We start from the raw sequence: 17,475 nt of genomic DNA on the forward strand, positions 1-17,475 counted from the left end.
CCATGTGGGACTGTGGCTCCTAGGGATGACCCCTGCTCACTCCTACTCCGTTTTTTTTTTTTTTAAATTATTATTAACATATAATGTATTATTTGCCCCAGGGATACAGGTCTGTGGCTTCAGGCTTACACATTTCACAGTACTCACCTACCCTGGTTTCTCTTCAGAACGCATAAATCTTGTGCCTTCTACTATGTTTTAAGAAAGGGTAGGAAGCGAGTAAGGGGAGAGAGCACACCAGTGCTTTCCAGTCTGTCAGGAATCCTGTGGAAAAGACAGCAAGTCCTGAAAATTGGGATTTCAAACCTGAAACTCATGCTTATCCTCATATCTTTAGGGGTCCGTGAACATACTGAGATTATGCCTATGTATATTGTTGGGCTGGCAGAAAGAAAGGGCTACTTAAGTTCCCCCCAGGAAACCTGAACTTAACAAAGACCCAAGCAGGAATCTGAAAACCCTCCCGCCCTGGGCTCCCATGGACCAATGGGGACCCTGACAAGCTGGAGTCTTGAGACCCTGGCTCCAGGCTCCAGTGGGCCAATGGGACCCCTACGAGCAGGCGAAATATCCAAATAAGGGAAACTTGCCAAAAGACCTCTGAACTCCTTCTCGAGACCCCTTAAAAGCCCCCTCCTTCCTGCCTCGGGTGCGACTTCCCCCACTCTGCTTTCCAGAGTTGCAGAACCTCACCGGAGGGTGCCCTCCTCCCTCCTCCCATCGCGGTTTTCCTGGCTCCCCTTCTCCTGAGCCCTGAGACTACGCCGGCGAGTGCCTTTAATAAATCTTCCCTTGTGCCTACCACTCCTGGTGTATTTTTCTGGAAAAACTTTACATATATTTTTTAGGGATTGTGACTCCTTAGCTCTCATTTTACTTTTAAGGATGTCAATGATTCAAAAAGCTTAAAATCTACCGCCGTACATGTTCCAAAGGAGCAGGCAGGTAGATGCCAAGACAGCTGAGAAATACCCACACATGGTTCCCATAAAAAGAGGCAGTGGTACCCCATTTTGGAAACCCCCCCAGGGCTCTGGTGCTCAGGATTCCTTTCCTCCTGCAGCCAGAAGGCGGCGCTGTGGATGAGCCTGGGGTGGATGCGCACTTCTCTGAGGGGTCCCCCCAAAACAGGGGCTCCTGAACCAGCGGAGCCTCAAGGACAAACCCTTCTTGCTAAGGACAGAACAGGTACAAATTTCCTGAGTTACAGGCGAAGGTTCTAGGGATGTTGAAGAAATCCCATCTGGCCCCCGTCTCAGCCTTGAGGAGGAACTCAAGGGCAGAATTCTTCCCCACACTTGCAACACATGAATGAAATCAGCTTTTTGTTGACAGCTGCCAGTTTTTTCTGAGAGAACCCCCCCTCACCTGCTGAGAACCTCACCCAATCTTCCTCCACTCATGTCCCTGCCTAGAATAATCTGAATAAGATACAGAGAAGGGACACCACCAGGTCCATCAGGCCAAGACCAGAAGGGAGGCTGAGATGCCCCATCTACTAAATGGAAGGACCACTAAGGAGAAGAACATGGGGACCCAAGTGAAGAGATCCACCAGAAAGCAAGCTGCAAGGGGAGAATACTGAGATCTAGGGTCTTTGAATAACGGGCCCAAAGCCGCATCATAGCAGAGCTGGAATGAGAGGCCAGCTCCCCATTTCCCCAGCATGGTCTCGCCACCCCTTCACAACACCAACATTCACACCTGTGGGAGAGCGAGAGGGCAGGAGGGAGACCTGTCTGGGGAGAAGAGGGTTCTGTTCCACCTTGCAGGGTCATTATGGTTCCTGGACAGGGTAGACAGCAAGATGCCCTTGGGTCACTCCCCATGAAAAGGCTCCTCTGTGCCAGTGTGGTCAGTTTCTCTTCTCAGAAAGCTTCGAACCCTTCACTGGTGTCTGCCATATAGCTAGGAGATAGGGTGCTTATCTGACCCAGCAACATGCCATGTGGACAGACACTGGGTGAGAGAGCCTACAGCTCTCTGGACATCACGTTATGGGCTCTAAAGAAGTAACAGAAAAGAGTCTTTCCCACCTTCAAGGAATGAGGCAATCTGCCTGGTTTTCATTGGATGCCTTAGACGGAGGGAAGCCAATGGAGAGCTCCTGGAATGTTTAAGGTAAGGGACCCTAGCTGTGCTAAGGAAGGTTTTGAGAGCTGGGTGCTGGACAGTCATTATTCTAGAGCACTTGGGAGGATTTGGCTCTCTTCACTTCCACAGGAGACAAGGAGGAGTACATTTCTTACTTAAGGGAAATTTCTTTCTCTTTCCCTGAACAGTTATCAAAGTAAAGACGTGAATGAGGACGTGTCCTTGCAAGGACGACAACTTATTTTTCCTTAGCACTTAAGAAAGCTGTGTGCGGGGACTGAAAGAGCAAAGAGCACGGCCTTCTGCCCAGAGAGCTTTCTTTCAGTTCCTTTTCTTTTTTTTTTTTTCTTTCAGTTCCTTTTCTGTCCCCACCTTGGGGAGCGTGGAGCTCGGTGGTGATGTGACAGTGGGCATCACTTCCTTCACACATGCTTCAGATCAGAAAAATCATCTCTAGCTTGTCACCTGCTGATGTGAGCACACAGTAGTACTGGTTTCATTTTCCAACCATGTATGAAAATATCACAACTTAGGACAGAAAACCAGAGAAAACAGCAGAAGGCAGGATGTATCAAGAGCTACATTTACCCTGATTCCACCTGCAATGTGCATCTCAAGCTTCACTGAGCATAGAAAGAACCTGAGGGTCAGCAGATCTGAGGTAGGGGCCTGACCTTCGGCATTGCCAGTAAGCTCTTGAGTGAAGCCGGTGCTGCTGATCTTCGGGCCACACTACAAAGGACCTGGAAAAATGTTCAACCTTTCTGGCTGTTCAGTGATGGCACCGAACTTGAATGCTATCTAATACACCTCTTAAATGTAACAATCAGGAGTGAGAGCTTACACCTAGGTCAGTGGTACTCTGCCTTGGCTACTCACTGGAATCACAGAGGAGCTTCAAAAAATACCAGTAACTGGGTCCCACGCCTAGGGATCCAGCTATAATTGGTCTGGGTCAACCATCAGCAAGTGTAAATGCTCCTAGGGGTTTCTACTGTACAGCCAAGGGGAGAATCCCTGATCTAGCCAAATCAGGTGACCCATTACATGTTTTCATTTAAGTGTTATTTCTCCTTCTCCAGTCTTTCCTCACATCAAAGCACTATTGATTTAGCCAATCAGATTTTACACTTCAGTGTGCACCAAACCAGTTGTCACGTTATTTTTAAAGCAAAGGGTTACCCTTCCTTAAATTTTCAATACATGCTGTCCTTAAAAATTTTTCTTAGTGACGTAGCAAACTTATTAAAGCTTCCCCCACGCTGTTGTCATGGCTCAGTTTTATTGATTTATAAAATTGCTACAATACTTTAAACAACCAGAATTTTCATAACAAAAATATAGAGTACACCTTTTGGCATTTGGAAGAGAAAAAAGAATACTCACAAAGTAAGTATATATATACTTTAAAATGAAGTTTGTTTTTCCCCTGGGAACAAAAACCCTATTCTAAGAATGTTTCAAGATTAAAGTGCTTATTATACCAATCTAAAGCCATATATGCTATTAGGTTATTAAGTTTTATTTAGAGACTAGCTTTTCTGTCAATTTCAGTATTTCCAATATTTCCAAATTTAACTTCTGAAGTTACAAACTGTTCATTAAATACCCATAAACTCTTATTGCAAGAACCATTATGTGTAATAGGTTATGACTAACCCAAAATAAAAACATTTCAAAGGCAAAAAAAATGTGCTTATATTTTTAATAGTATTCATACACACAAAGAAAAATCTATTTTAAAACTATTTTCCAATGCTCGCTTATTTGCGTTGAGGTGAAATAATAGTTGGTGTGCAAATGTGAATATTAAATACTATTTAACTAGTTAACTAAAAAAATGAAAATTTAGGACAGCCAATTATATTTAAGATAGTCAATTTATCTAAACTATTAAAAATAAAGCACTGAGTTTTAAGTGTACTCAAGAATTAAAAAGCAAAGGGAAACACTGGATGGCTCAGTGGGTTAAGCTGCTGCCTTTGGCTCAGGTCGTGATCCTGGGGTCCTGGGATCATGTCCTGCAATGGGCTCCTTGCTTAGCAGGGAGCCTGATTCTCCCTCTGCCTGCCACTCCCCCTGTTTGTGCTCTCTCTCTCTCTCTCTTTCTCATAAAATGTTTAAAAAAAAAAAATAATTACAAAGCAAGGATGAATGCTAACAAAATAGCACTTAGCAGTCAATGAATAGTGACTGAACAGATTTTTTGAGTTGAATAAATATATAAGCTATCCTAAATTTAAATGCCCTCTTGAACTCACCACCCTTCCCAAGTGATTATTTTGTTTTCCAAAACAGTCCACCAAATATGGAGATACTGAGGAGGCTCTTTGGGGGGACTCTATATTGCTAATCATTATGGAGAAAAAGTTACAAATATTGAATCATTATGTTAAATACCTGAAACTAATATGTTATATGTCAATTATATCTCAATTATTTAAAAAAAAAACTTCTATTTTGTTTGAGGCATTAAAAAATAGAGAAAAAGATAAAGTGAGTAAGAATATCTAAAAAGGAAAAGCAGAATGGGAAAAGCTCCTATGACTTTGTCTTTGGCTAGATAATATCGGAAAGGTCTTAGAAACATACTTTTAACATTCAACCATGACTTTTATAACACAACATACAACCATGATTTCTTCAGAGCTGGCAAAAAGGAAAGGTTGAGATAACATACAGAATTTGAAAACCAGAGGAGGGGGGAAATCACATAGTGAGTCTTTTAGTTTCTCTAGATCAAGCTAGTAATGAAGCTGAACTATTAAAAACCTCATCTAACACTATATCTGCTCCCTTAATCCCTTCATACTCTCCCAAAAGAAAGAAAAAACACCTACAGGAGTTGAATCGGAAATTGACAAACACTATAGTAAAGGAAGCCAAGAGTCCTCAAAATATACTATTAAGAGGCCACAACTGGTAGGTCACTGGTACATTTTGCTAGGCTTCATGACTCAAGCCATATTCAAGGACACTGTGCGGCCAACATGGCCTGATTCACAAAAGCAAGAAAGAAGTTTCAATCTATAAATGCCCCCTCTCCCACCCACCACCAAAAACCATGGCTTCTGTTTAAAAAAAAAAAAAAGAAAGAGAAACAAAGAGAGAAATAAACAAACAAACAAACAGCAAGGAGAAGGGATAACTCTAAGGAGGGTTGTTACTTCCATAAAACAGCAGATTAACTAAAACTCTTCTCTCAAATGATGACTAAGGGAGATTGAAACACAGAAAGTGACTAACTTAAAGCACTGGTAGGCTACTGAATTTCACTTGCTAACCTCAGACTTTTTAAAGTTTTTAACAAGTATGCCACTGTTTGGGGTCTTTTTCCTAACTGAGCACCACATCAAGGCTTCAAAAGTCTTCAAATTCACAAAGATACTGCTAGTAAGTGAATGGTGTGTGTTCCTTAGACACACATACACACTTGGTCTGAATAGGTGATGGGCTAGTTTTGCTTCCATTTAAAAAATACAGATGGAGGAGGGGCAAGATGGCAGAGAAGTAGAACACTCTGTTCCAACCGGTCCCCTAAAGTGAGCTAAATATCTACCAGAACACTCTGAACACCCATGAAATCAGCCTAGGATGTAGGATTATACACTTCTGGATCTCTACAGGGGCAGAAGACATCAGCGGAGAGGGGCACCTTGACTGGATCGTGGTTGATATATTCAGCTATACTTCTCCTCAAACACTTCCCACCAAAATAACTAGGAGGAAGAACACCCAATAGAGAAAAAATTCAGAGACTGTGACCTCTGCCACAGAACTATTGGATATGGACATAAACAGTATATGTCAGAAAGGGAATCCAGGGTAACAATAATCCAGGCAATGGCTAGGTTGGAGAAGACCATTAGTGACAACACTGAATCTCTAAGGGCAGAAGTGAGAGCTGATCTGGCAGATGTTAAAAATGCTAGCAATGAGATCCAATCTAATCTACTCTAACAGCTAGGGTAACTGAGGCAGAAGACAGAATTAGTGACCTAGAAGACAAACTGATAGAAAAAAAGGATCAGGAGGAGGCCTGGAACAAACAGCTTAGAAACCGTGAAAACAGAATTAGGGAAATAAATGACACCATGAAATGTTCCAATGTCAGAATTATTAGGATCCCTCAGGGGGCAGAGAAAGAGAGATGACTAGAAGATGTAGCTGAACAAATTCTGGAAGAAAATTTCCCTAATCTGGGGAATAAAACAAGTGTTCGTGTCCCAGAGGCAGAAAGGACACCCCCCAAGATCAACAAGTCTAGAAAGACATCCGCACACTCAATTGTGAAATTTACAAATCATAATTTCAGAAAGGAGGTCTTAAGGGCAGCTCGGGGGAAGAGATTCCTTAAAGGAAGGAACATTGGAATAATGTCATACCTGTCCACAGAAACCTGGCAAGCCAGAAAGGGCTGGCAAGACATATTCAGGCACTAAATGAGAAGAACATGCAGACAGCTAAGAATACTTTATCCAGCAAGGCTGACATTCAAAATGGATGGAGAGATAAAGAGCTTCCAAGACCTGCAAGGTTTAAAAAAGTATGTGACCAGCAAGCCAGCACCACAAGAAATATTAAGGGGGCTTCTATAAAAGAAGAAAGAACCCAAGAGTGACACAGAACAGAAATTAACTGAGATAGTTTATAGAAACAAGGACTTCACAGGCAACATGATGTCAATAAAAACTTATCTTTCAATAATCACTCTCAATGTGAACGACCTAAATGCGCCCATAAAGTGGTACAGGGTTGCAGACTGGATAAAACAACAGGACTTGTCCATATGCTGTCTACAAGAGACATATTTTGAACCTAAAGATACATCCAGACTGAAAGTGAAGGAATAGAGAACCACCTTTCATGCCAACAGGCCTCAAAAGAAAGCTGGGGTAGCAATTCTCACATCAGATAAATTAGATTTTTAAGCTAAAGACTGTAATCAGAGATACAGGACACTACATCATTCTTAAAGGGTCTATCCAACAAGAAGATCTAACAATTGTAAATATTTATGCCCCCAACATGGGAGCAGCCAACTACATAAGCCAAATGTTAATCAAAATAGTCATATTGATATGAATATGTTAATGTAGGGGATCTTAACACACCACTCTCAGTAACAGACAGATCATCCAAGCAGAAAATCAATAAAGAAATAAGAACTCTGAATGACACATTGGACCAGATGGACTTCATAGATATATTCAGAACATTCCACCCTAAAACAACAGAATATTCATTCTTCTTGAGCGCACATGGAACTTTATCCAGAATAGACCACATACTGAGTCACAAATCATGGCTCAACCCATACCAAAAGACTGAGATTATTCCCTGCATTTTCTCAGATCACAATGCTCTGAAACTGGAACTCAACCACAAGACAAAGTTTGGAAGGAATTCAAACACTTGGAAGCTAAAGACCATCCTGCTCAAGAATGTTTGTATCAAGCAGGAAATCAAAGAAAAACTTGAAGAATCCATGGAAACCAATAAGAATAAAGATGCATCAGTCCAAAGCCTATGGGATATGGCAAAGGTGGTCCTAAGGGGGAAATACAACAAACTAGAAGCTGGGTCTTTGAAAGAATCAATAAGATCAATAAACCACTGGCCAAACTAATCAGAAAGAGAGAGGACCCAAATTAATAAAATTATGAATGAAAGGGGAGAGGTCACTACTAACACCAAGGAAATAGAAACAATCATCAGAAATTATTATCAACAGCTATATGCCAATAAGTTAAGCAACCTAGAAGACCTGGATGCATTCCTAGAAACCTATATATTTCCAAGACTGAAACAGGAAGAAATTGACAATCTGAATAGACCAATATCTAGTAACGAGATTGAAGCAGTCATCGAAAACCTCTTGTCTTTTACAAGAGTCCAGGACCTGACAGATTCCCTGAGGAATTCTACCAAACATTCAAAGAAGAAATAAGAGCTATTCTCCTGATGCTGTTTCAAAAAATAGAACTCTTTTTAGGAATCCAGCACTACCCTGATACCTGATACCCTGATACCTCATCAAAAAGGAGAATTTCAGACCAATATCCCTGATGAATATGTATGCCGAGATTCTCAACAAGATCCTAGCTAACAGGATCCAACAGTACATTAAAAAGATTATCCACCATGACCAGGTGGGATTTATCCCTGGGATGCAAGGGTGGTTCAACATTCACAAATCAATCAATGTGATAGAACAAATCCATAAGAGAAAAGAGAAAAACCACATGGTCCTCTCAATTGATGCAGAAAAAGCATTTGACAAAATACAGCATCTGTTCTTGATAAAACTCTTCAAAGTATAGGGACAGAGGGAACATTACTCAACTTCATAAAATCTATCTATGAAAAACCCACAGCAAATAGCATTCTCAATGGGGAAAAGCTGACAGCCTTCCCTTTGAGATCAGGAACACGACAAGGATGCCCACTCTTGCCACTCTTGTTCAACACACAACACAGTACTAGAAGTCCTAGCAACAGCAATCAGAAAACAGAAAGAAATAAAAGGTATTCAAATTACCAACTCTCTCTTTGCAGATGACAAGATACTTTACATGGAAAACCCAAACGACTCCACCCCCAAACTACTAGAACTCATACAGCAATTCAGTAATGTGGCAGGATACAAAATCAATGCACAGAAATCAGTTGCTTTCTTACACACTAACAATGAAAATATAGAAAGGAAAATTAAAGAATCAATTCCATTTACTATAGCACCAAGAACCGTAAGATACCTTGGAATAAACTTAACCAAAAAGATAAAGAATCTGGACTCAAGGAACTACAGAACACTCATGAAAGAAATTGAAGACACAAAAAGAGGGAAAAGCATTCCATGCTCATGGATCGGAAGAAAAAACATTGTTAAAATGTCTATACAGCCCAGAGCAATCTCTATTTTCAATACCATCCTGATCAAAATTCCACCAGTATTTTTCAAAGTGCTGGAACAAACAATCCTAAAATTTGTATGGAATCAGAAAAGACCCTGAATTGCTAAGGAAATGTTGAAAAAGAAAGAAAAAGCTTGAAATCACGTTGCCTGATTTCAAGCTTTACTACAAAACTGTGATCACCAAGAGAGCATGGTACTGGCACAAAAACAGACACATAGACCAGTGGAACAGAGTAGAAGGTCCAGATATGGACCCTCAACTCTATGGTGAAATAATCTTTGACAAAGAAGAAAAAAAATATCCAGTGGAAAAAAGACAGTCTCTTCAATAAATGTTGCTAGGAAAATTGGACAGCTATGTATAGAAGAATGAAACTCAACCATTCTCTTACACCATACACAATGATTGAAATGGATAAAAGACCTCAATGTGAGGCAGGAATCTATCAAAGTCCTAGAGGAGAACATAGGCGGTAACCTCTTTGACATCGGCCATAGCAATTTCTTTAAAGACATGTCTCCAAAGGTAAAGGAAACAAAAGCAAAAATGAACTTTCAGGACTTCATCAAGATCAAAAGCTTCTGAACAGCAAAGGAAACAGTCAACAAAACAGACAAATGAAGAGGAGAAGATATTCACAAATGAAACTACAGACAAAGGGCTGATATCCAAGATCTATAAAGAACTCCTCAAACTCAACACACACAAAACAGATAATCACCTTAGAAAAAATGGGCAGAAGACATGAAGAGACACTTCTCCAAAAAAGACATACAAATGGCTAACAGACACATGAAAAAAAATTTCATCATCACTAGCCATCAGGGAGATTCAAATCAAAACCACATTGAGATACCACCTTATACCATTTTTTTTAAGATATTATTTATTTGACAGAGAGAGATCAAAAGTAGGCAGAGAGGCAGGCAGAGAGAGAGAGGAGGAAGCAGGCTCCCTGCTGAGCAGAGAGCCCAATGTGGGACTCGATCCCAGGAGCCTGAGATCATGACCTGAGCCGAAGGCAGCGGCTTAACCCACTGAGTCACCCAGGCGCCCCACCTTATACCATTTAGAATGACCAAAATAACAAGATAGTAAACAAGTGCTGGAGAGGATGTGGAGAAAGGGGAACCCTCTTACACTGTTGGTGGGAATGAAAGTTGGTGCAGTCATTTTGGAAAAGTGGAGACACTTGGACAGCGTGGAGAGTCGTTAAGAAATTAAAATAGAGCTACCCAATGACCCTGCAATTGCACTACTGGGTATTTACCCCTAAAATACAGATGGAGTGAAAAGAAGGGCCATCTGTACCCCATTGTTCATAGCAGCAATGGCCACAGTGCCAAACTGTGGAAAGAACCAAGATGCCCTTCAAGAGATGAATGGATAAAGACGATATGGTCTATATATATACAATGGAATACTATGCAGCCATCAGAAAGGATGAATACCCATCTTTTGTATCAACATGGACGGGACTGGAGGAGATCATGCTGGGTGAAGTAAGTCAAGCAGAGAGAGTCAATTATCATGTTTTCACTTACTTGTGAGCCTAAGAAATACCACAGAGGACATCAGGAGAAGGAAAGGAAAAGTGAATTGGAGGAAATCAGAGGGGGAGATGAAGCATGAGAGACTGTGGACTCTGAGAAATAGACCGAGGGTTTTGGAAGGGAGGGGGCAGGGGAATGGGTGAGCCTGGTGGTGGGTATTAAGGGCACATATTGCATGCAGCACAGGGTGTGGTGCATAAAAAATGAACCCTGGAACACAGAAAAAAATAAAATTATATTAAAAAAATAAATAGTAATAAAAGATTCCAGAAAAAATAAAATTTATATATATATGGTTAAGTTTATGTTGGTGTTGATAGTGTAAACCGAAAAGAAATCAATTATGAGTTGTTCAACTTTGTTTATTGTGAGTGCTTAAAAAAAACATAGCGAACTTACACAAAGTTGAGCCATAATCACTGCCCTATATTCTGGATGATAGAATACCCTTGCCGCCATTCCCCACACCCTCCCACCAAGCCCATGACAGACATCATTAGTCAAGCAGGTTAACCTCTGCTGATCCCAGCCTCAAACTCAGAATCCCTAGAAGCTATAGATAACTAGACAGAGATGGCACGTAACGGGGAAAAAAAAAAAAGGACCATCTGCCATCCACAGTCACAGTGTTAACCCACAGGTTGTTTATTGCCACACACTTCTCCCCAGCCAACCATTGGAAAACAAACAAACAAAAAATAACAAGGCAAATACCAGTTGTATAGCTATACCAGTTGTATAGCTGCCCTATAAGGCCTCACCCAACATGAGGCATCCCAGCAAGGGACTCCAGATCACCTTCTGGGCCGGGTATGCCTCCTCTGAAGGCGTGCCGAAACACCTGGATACCCTAGCAACCACAGATACCACAGGAAAGGGCACAGTATAGAAAGTTCCTTTTTAATTCCAGTATAGTCTGATGCGGGTGATAAGACTAAAAAGATATTCACTGTATGCTCATTTACCATGTGAATTTGTCAAATAAAGGTTTTAATCACATGGCTAGGTATACATTCCAAGACACAAATCTGGATACTTTATACTTGCTGTCCCTGGGCCATACTTTTGATTGCTGCCAAAAAAATTAAAAACACAACTTTGTTTTGACTGAGTTGTGGTAACTTCTCCAGCAAACTTTAAGCTCCACTTGTGAGATCAATTGTGAAACTCAATATATATAAAGCTGTATCTCAACATAATTCCAGGTTCCACTGTCGACAACCAAGAAACCATATGTCCAGACATACTTGCATACACATTGTGCACACACAGTTCAAGAAAAGCACTAGAAATTCTACGACTACCTTTCCAAAGAAAATAGCCTCATTCTAGCTACCCAGAAAAAAGGAGTCAATTCATAGCTCCTTGCGGAGGGGGATTAAAAAAAATAAAAGAGCTGAAATGATGGGACGCCTGGGTGGCTCAGTTGGTTAAGCAGCTGCCTTCGGCTCAGGTCATGATCCCGGCGTCCTGGGATCGAGTCCCACATCGGGCTCCTTGCTCTGCGGGGAGCCTGCTTCTCCCTCTGACTCTGCCTTCCACTCTGTCTGCCTGTTCTCGCTCTCACTCTCTCTCTCTTACAAATAAATAAATAAAATCTTTAAAAAAAAAAAAAATCATTAAAAAGAGCTGAAATGCTGGTTAGGTCGACCACAGCAGAGACCAGAATTATTCTACCGACACATACCAAAAATGTTTGTGAAGATATAGAGTTACTTCCCTCTCGATTACCAGCTGCACCCTAGAGACCGGCCACCTTGCTGTCGGAGAGCTAATCTGAGCAAATACACATACACCATCAAAGTTAGTGCATCAGGAAAAGGGCTGTTTAAGGGCACACACCAAAGAAAAGTGGCTATCGCAGGAGCTATGGGGGTGTCAAGGCAAAATTTCTTCATATTGTCCAAATGATAATTTAATAAAGAGAATAAATTAATGTACTGCTTTAAAAAAATAAAATAAAATAAATGAAGAGAAAGGGTAGGAAATAACCAGGCTCTCTCAGAAATTGAAGTCCACAGTCCTGGGAGAAGATGATGGTGTGGAGTGAGGCTGCGAAGTTTCCCCGGAACGCCTCCTCTTCATTGCACGTAACTCGTTAGTCTTGATGCCCAAACTGCTATCATCCAAAATGACAACCTCTGCCTGCTAATGCCAAGAGAGGCTGAAAAAGAAAAGAGTGTGTGGGTCTAGCGCACGGTGGTTACGGCTCCCTTCATGACATTATTCTCTCTCCTTTGTTCCTAACTGTCCCTGTGCTACCAAATCTGGTAATATAGTTTATATAGAGAGTTAAGTGGGTAAAACAGTCTTTGTGACAAATTTTCAAAAGCACAAAGAATATCATCAGCATCCTCCTCTCACTGTGACAGAATAGAACTAAGGAAGAATTCATTAGAGTCATACATTTTATTCATCACTGATATTCTGAATATATCACCCATATAAAACTACTCCTTCCCTGATGTCAAGGGAATTCCTCAATTTGTTAATATCCCTGGCTTCAGAGATAAAATATCAAAGCAAATTAATAAGGTACAATAATATTCACATCTAGGGAAGGGGGAGAGCCCGCAGCAAGCTAATGGCAGGCTTGGTTTTAACCCTGGCCCTGTCTCCATTTCATCTGTACAACCAAAAAGAACCTGATAATTTGCAAAGAGGTTTATTCACACTAAGAAACTGGTCATTCCTTTTATAGAAAAATTCCTCATGTCTAGTGGTATTAATATTTATAGCCATTGTCACAATCATGGGACTCTAGTGAGAGAGAATTCAGATCTCCTTATAAATAAAAATCCCTCAAAAAAAGAAAAACCCTTCTCCAAAGTATGCAGCTCATTAGTCATAAAAACAGGAGTATAAGCACATAATCCCACTTGACCTTCAAGAGTTAGAATCCAGTGTTACCATACAGTCAATCTAGATATAAAGGAAATAATTAAAATTGAGCAAATGCAGACATTCTGATGTATCAATTCACATTTTCTGAAAACTGTACAACTACTCACAAGGTCATAGACCAAGGGATTGGAGACCGCCATTTCTCTATTTCTATACCCTACATATTCAAAGAGTATTACATTTACTGGCTGTAGGTAAGGCATAATAAACAATCATCTCCCTAAGTTTATTTTCCATACTTCATATTTAGATGATCAAAACGCAATACCAATAAAGCTTTAAAACACACCAAAATTGTTATTACATACTTCTAAAAACTTACACAGTAATAATTACTGATTGGATTTTTAAGGCTTTCATGTGTCTTAGAGAGATAACCTTTAACACCTCAACATTTCATGTGAAGTCTACTTAAATGTAGGGTCAATATTATCAAACACTGGATTTTCCCATATGTCAAAATGCTTCCTATGATGAAAACATCTTAATCCAAGTCTAAATGGATTACTGAATTAAGCATGATCGTCGTAAAAATAATAATGGTAACAACAATAGTACTAATAGCTAACACTGACTTAACACCTACTGTGTTAAGTAGTGTATTCTCAGTGCTCCATATGCACAGACTCTTCCAATCCTCACAACACCCTACGAGGTAGGTAGTACAACAGAATCAATCACATTAATTAAAAATCAGAGTGGAAATAATAAATTACAAAATAATACTCAAGAAATTGTATTTTCTGGACACTATTTGAATTCAAAACTAGACTTCCAGTTAAATATGGTAGACTGACCACTTGAATTTATTTTCTCTACCTCCAAACCCCACCAAAAAGACATTAAAGGAATGTAAAAGGTATTAATTCATAAAGACAAAGAGAACAGACTACAGAGCCATGAGATTTTAAGAGATTTTATAAAAATAAAAAACAGGAGGAGGTGTGACAACTAACCTAGCAGAATGGAGGAAGTTAAAGCCTTACTACCCAGAAGAGAGAAGCCAACAAATACATCCTACCAAGTATATAATAAGTTCAGGACTTGGAAGTACCAGGTGTTACAGAAAAAAGGGGTGAAGTATAAGGCTGAACATAGGACTAGAAGTCTGTATAAAAAGCAACAAACCCCAGGTCCACTCCCTAGCCAGACAACCCACCCACCACCCAACCCCCAATCCACAGGTGACCTGTGGGTCACCATTCATAGAAGACTGGAAGGGGTAGGCAGGGGGGACAGTGCATGGGGAGACTGAAAGAAGGAGATTAAGTAAAAGTCACCATATTAACTGTGGGGTCCTTAGTCCTCTTTTTCTACCCTACTACCAAAACCCAAGAGTCCTTTCTAGAGAAACCAAATGGCTCCAAAGAAAAGATCTCCAGGATATTATATTTTTAAAAAAGGAACAAAGAGGGTGAAAAAATCTTAGAAATTAAAATACAGGGGCACCTGGATGGCTCAGTCAGTTAAGCATCTGAATCTTGATTTGGTCGTGATCTCAGGGGTGTGAGATCGAGCCCATGTTGGACACAGTGGGGAGTCTGCTTGAAGAGTCTCTCTTTCCCTTTCCCTCTGGCCCTCATGCACCCTCCCTACTCTTTCTCTCATTCTCTCTAAAATAAATAAACCTTAAAAAAAAAGAAAGAAAAAAAGAAAGAAAGAAAGATATTAAAATAGTTTTAAAAATTTCAGGAGAGCTGGAAGATAATATATAATTCAATGAGAAACTGGAGAGGAAAAATTTTTTAAATTAGAGGCTCAATCTGGAAGATCCAACATTTAAATAGCAAAAATCCTAGAAAGACAGGCTAGAGAAAAAGGAGGAGAGAAAATTATCAGAAAGATAACAAAATACTCCCAGAAATTAAGTAGACGAGTCTCCAAATTGAAGGACTCCACCAAGTCGAGTACCCAACAACATGAATCAGCAAAGACCCACATAACATCATGAAACATCAGGGCCAGGGAGAAGCTCCTAAAAGCCTCCAGAGTGTAAAAGCAGGTCTGTGTAAAAATTAGTATCAGAATTCTCATAAAAATAACAAATACAATAAGACAATGTGGCACTGCCTTTAAAATTCTGAGAAAAAATTATTTTCACAACAAACACTCCAAACTACCAATCCATCAAGAGTAGAGACATTTCCAGACCTATAAAGCTTCAAAATCTTCACCTCTCATGCACTTTTCCAAGCAAGTTTTCAGCGGTGAATACACTTTAACAAAAAAGGGACAGTAAATCAAGAAAGAAGAAGTCATAGGATCCAATAAACAGGAAATGCAACCTAAGACTAAAAATCAGAATAGGTCCCATAATGACTGCCGAGCCATGAACTGGCCTGAAAAGCAACAGTCCAGATGGCAGAAGACAAAGGATTGTAGAAGAAAGGTCTCCAAAGGTTAAAAAAAAAAAAAGGAACTGACAGATTATTTGATATTTTTGAGCACTTAAGCCTTTGGATAATCTTTGTGATAGGTACATAAAAAACTAAGCAAAATTTTAAAATCAGGCAGTTATTAATTCTGGGGAAAATAAGGGCCTAGTAGAGAAGAAACACTGATAGATCACCCTAGGGTTCATGAATGACCAACATTTATAGCAGTCCCCCCACTTATCCCTGGGGACCCGTTCCAAGGACCCCAGGAAACCCCTGAAACTGCAGCTAGCACCGAACCCAAAACACACTATGTTTTTCCCATGCATATATACCTCTGATAGAGTTTAACTTATAAATTAGGCACGGTAACAGATTAACAACAACTACTAATAAAATAGAACAATTATAACAACATACTGCAATAAAAGTTCAGTGAACGTGGTCTCTCTAATATTGTATTCACCCTTCTCCTTGGACGACATGAGATGATAATGTGCCTACGGGATGAGACGAAGGGAGGTAATTGACGCAAGCACTGTGACATGTTAGGCTACTATTGCCCTGCTGACTTAAGGATGATCACTTGCTTCCAGACGGCGACTAAGTGTGGGTAACTGAAGCCAAAGCAAGCGAAGCCACAGAATGCAAAACAGCAGATAAGTGGGAACTTCAGTGGAGCTACTGATTTTATAAAAATCTGCAGCTAACCTATATTGGGAGACTGGGAGAGATGGGGAAGCAATAGGGGGCAGGGAGAGATATAAGAAAAGCAAATCCTGCTTGCTCTGAAAGAAACTCAAGAAAGCATTTCTGAAATGGATAAATCAAGACAAAGGAACACAATATATTTTCAGGTAGGAACTAACCGGTAAGAGCTGAAAGTGCTTATCTCTGGGGCACTAAACTGGGAAGGGGGACTTTTTTTTTTTTTTTCCCACTATGAACTATGTGCATGAGTTATTTTTTAATAAAAAGAAATTTTTTAAAAATGCTTTTCATGGACAAATTTGGTATGAATTCCAAGAAAGGAGAACTGGGGAACAGGAAAGACAAGAAAAGCTACAACCTGCTTACCCCACCTGGGCTACTAAAAGACAGACCTCCTATAACGTGCTCCAGCCTCACCAGGTTTTCTTTCCGGCTGGGTCACACCCTCTCCACCAAAGGGCAACAGCAGGTCTCAAAGGACAGACCTGGAGGCACTTCATTTAATTAAAAAAAAAAAGGCGGGGGGGGGGGGTTGAACTGGTAGAACCCAAATTAATAATATGGTAATATACATGGAATTAGTATTAACAGCAGTGTAATTGTAATATATTACAAAGATATATTTCCTGAGATCTGCATGATTTCTAACTTAAACACCACGTGTAAGAATACACAGTGAAACTACACTTTAGGGTAAAAGGTTCCATGGTGACTATGGAAATAAAGATACTTCATCTCCTGCTGTAGAACTAAATTCAAGAAACAGCATCATTTCTCAACCTGTCTTGATCGAAGATAACATAATAATTCAATGTAACGTAACAGGATTCAAATGTAGTCCACTTAGCAAAGAATTGCATCCAAGTCACTTTAACCATGGAAGCCTGGATTCCCACACAACAGAAACCAGGCACTTAG

This window comes from Mustela lutreola, chromosome 3, assembly GCF_030435805.1.
Source record: "Mustela lutreola isolate mMusLut2 chromosome 3, mMusLut2.pri, whole genome shotgun sequence".
NCBI classification, from domain to species: Eukaryota; Metazoa; Chordata; class Mammalia; order Carnivora; family Mustelidae; genus Mustela; species Mustela lutreola.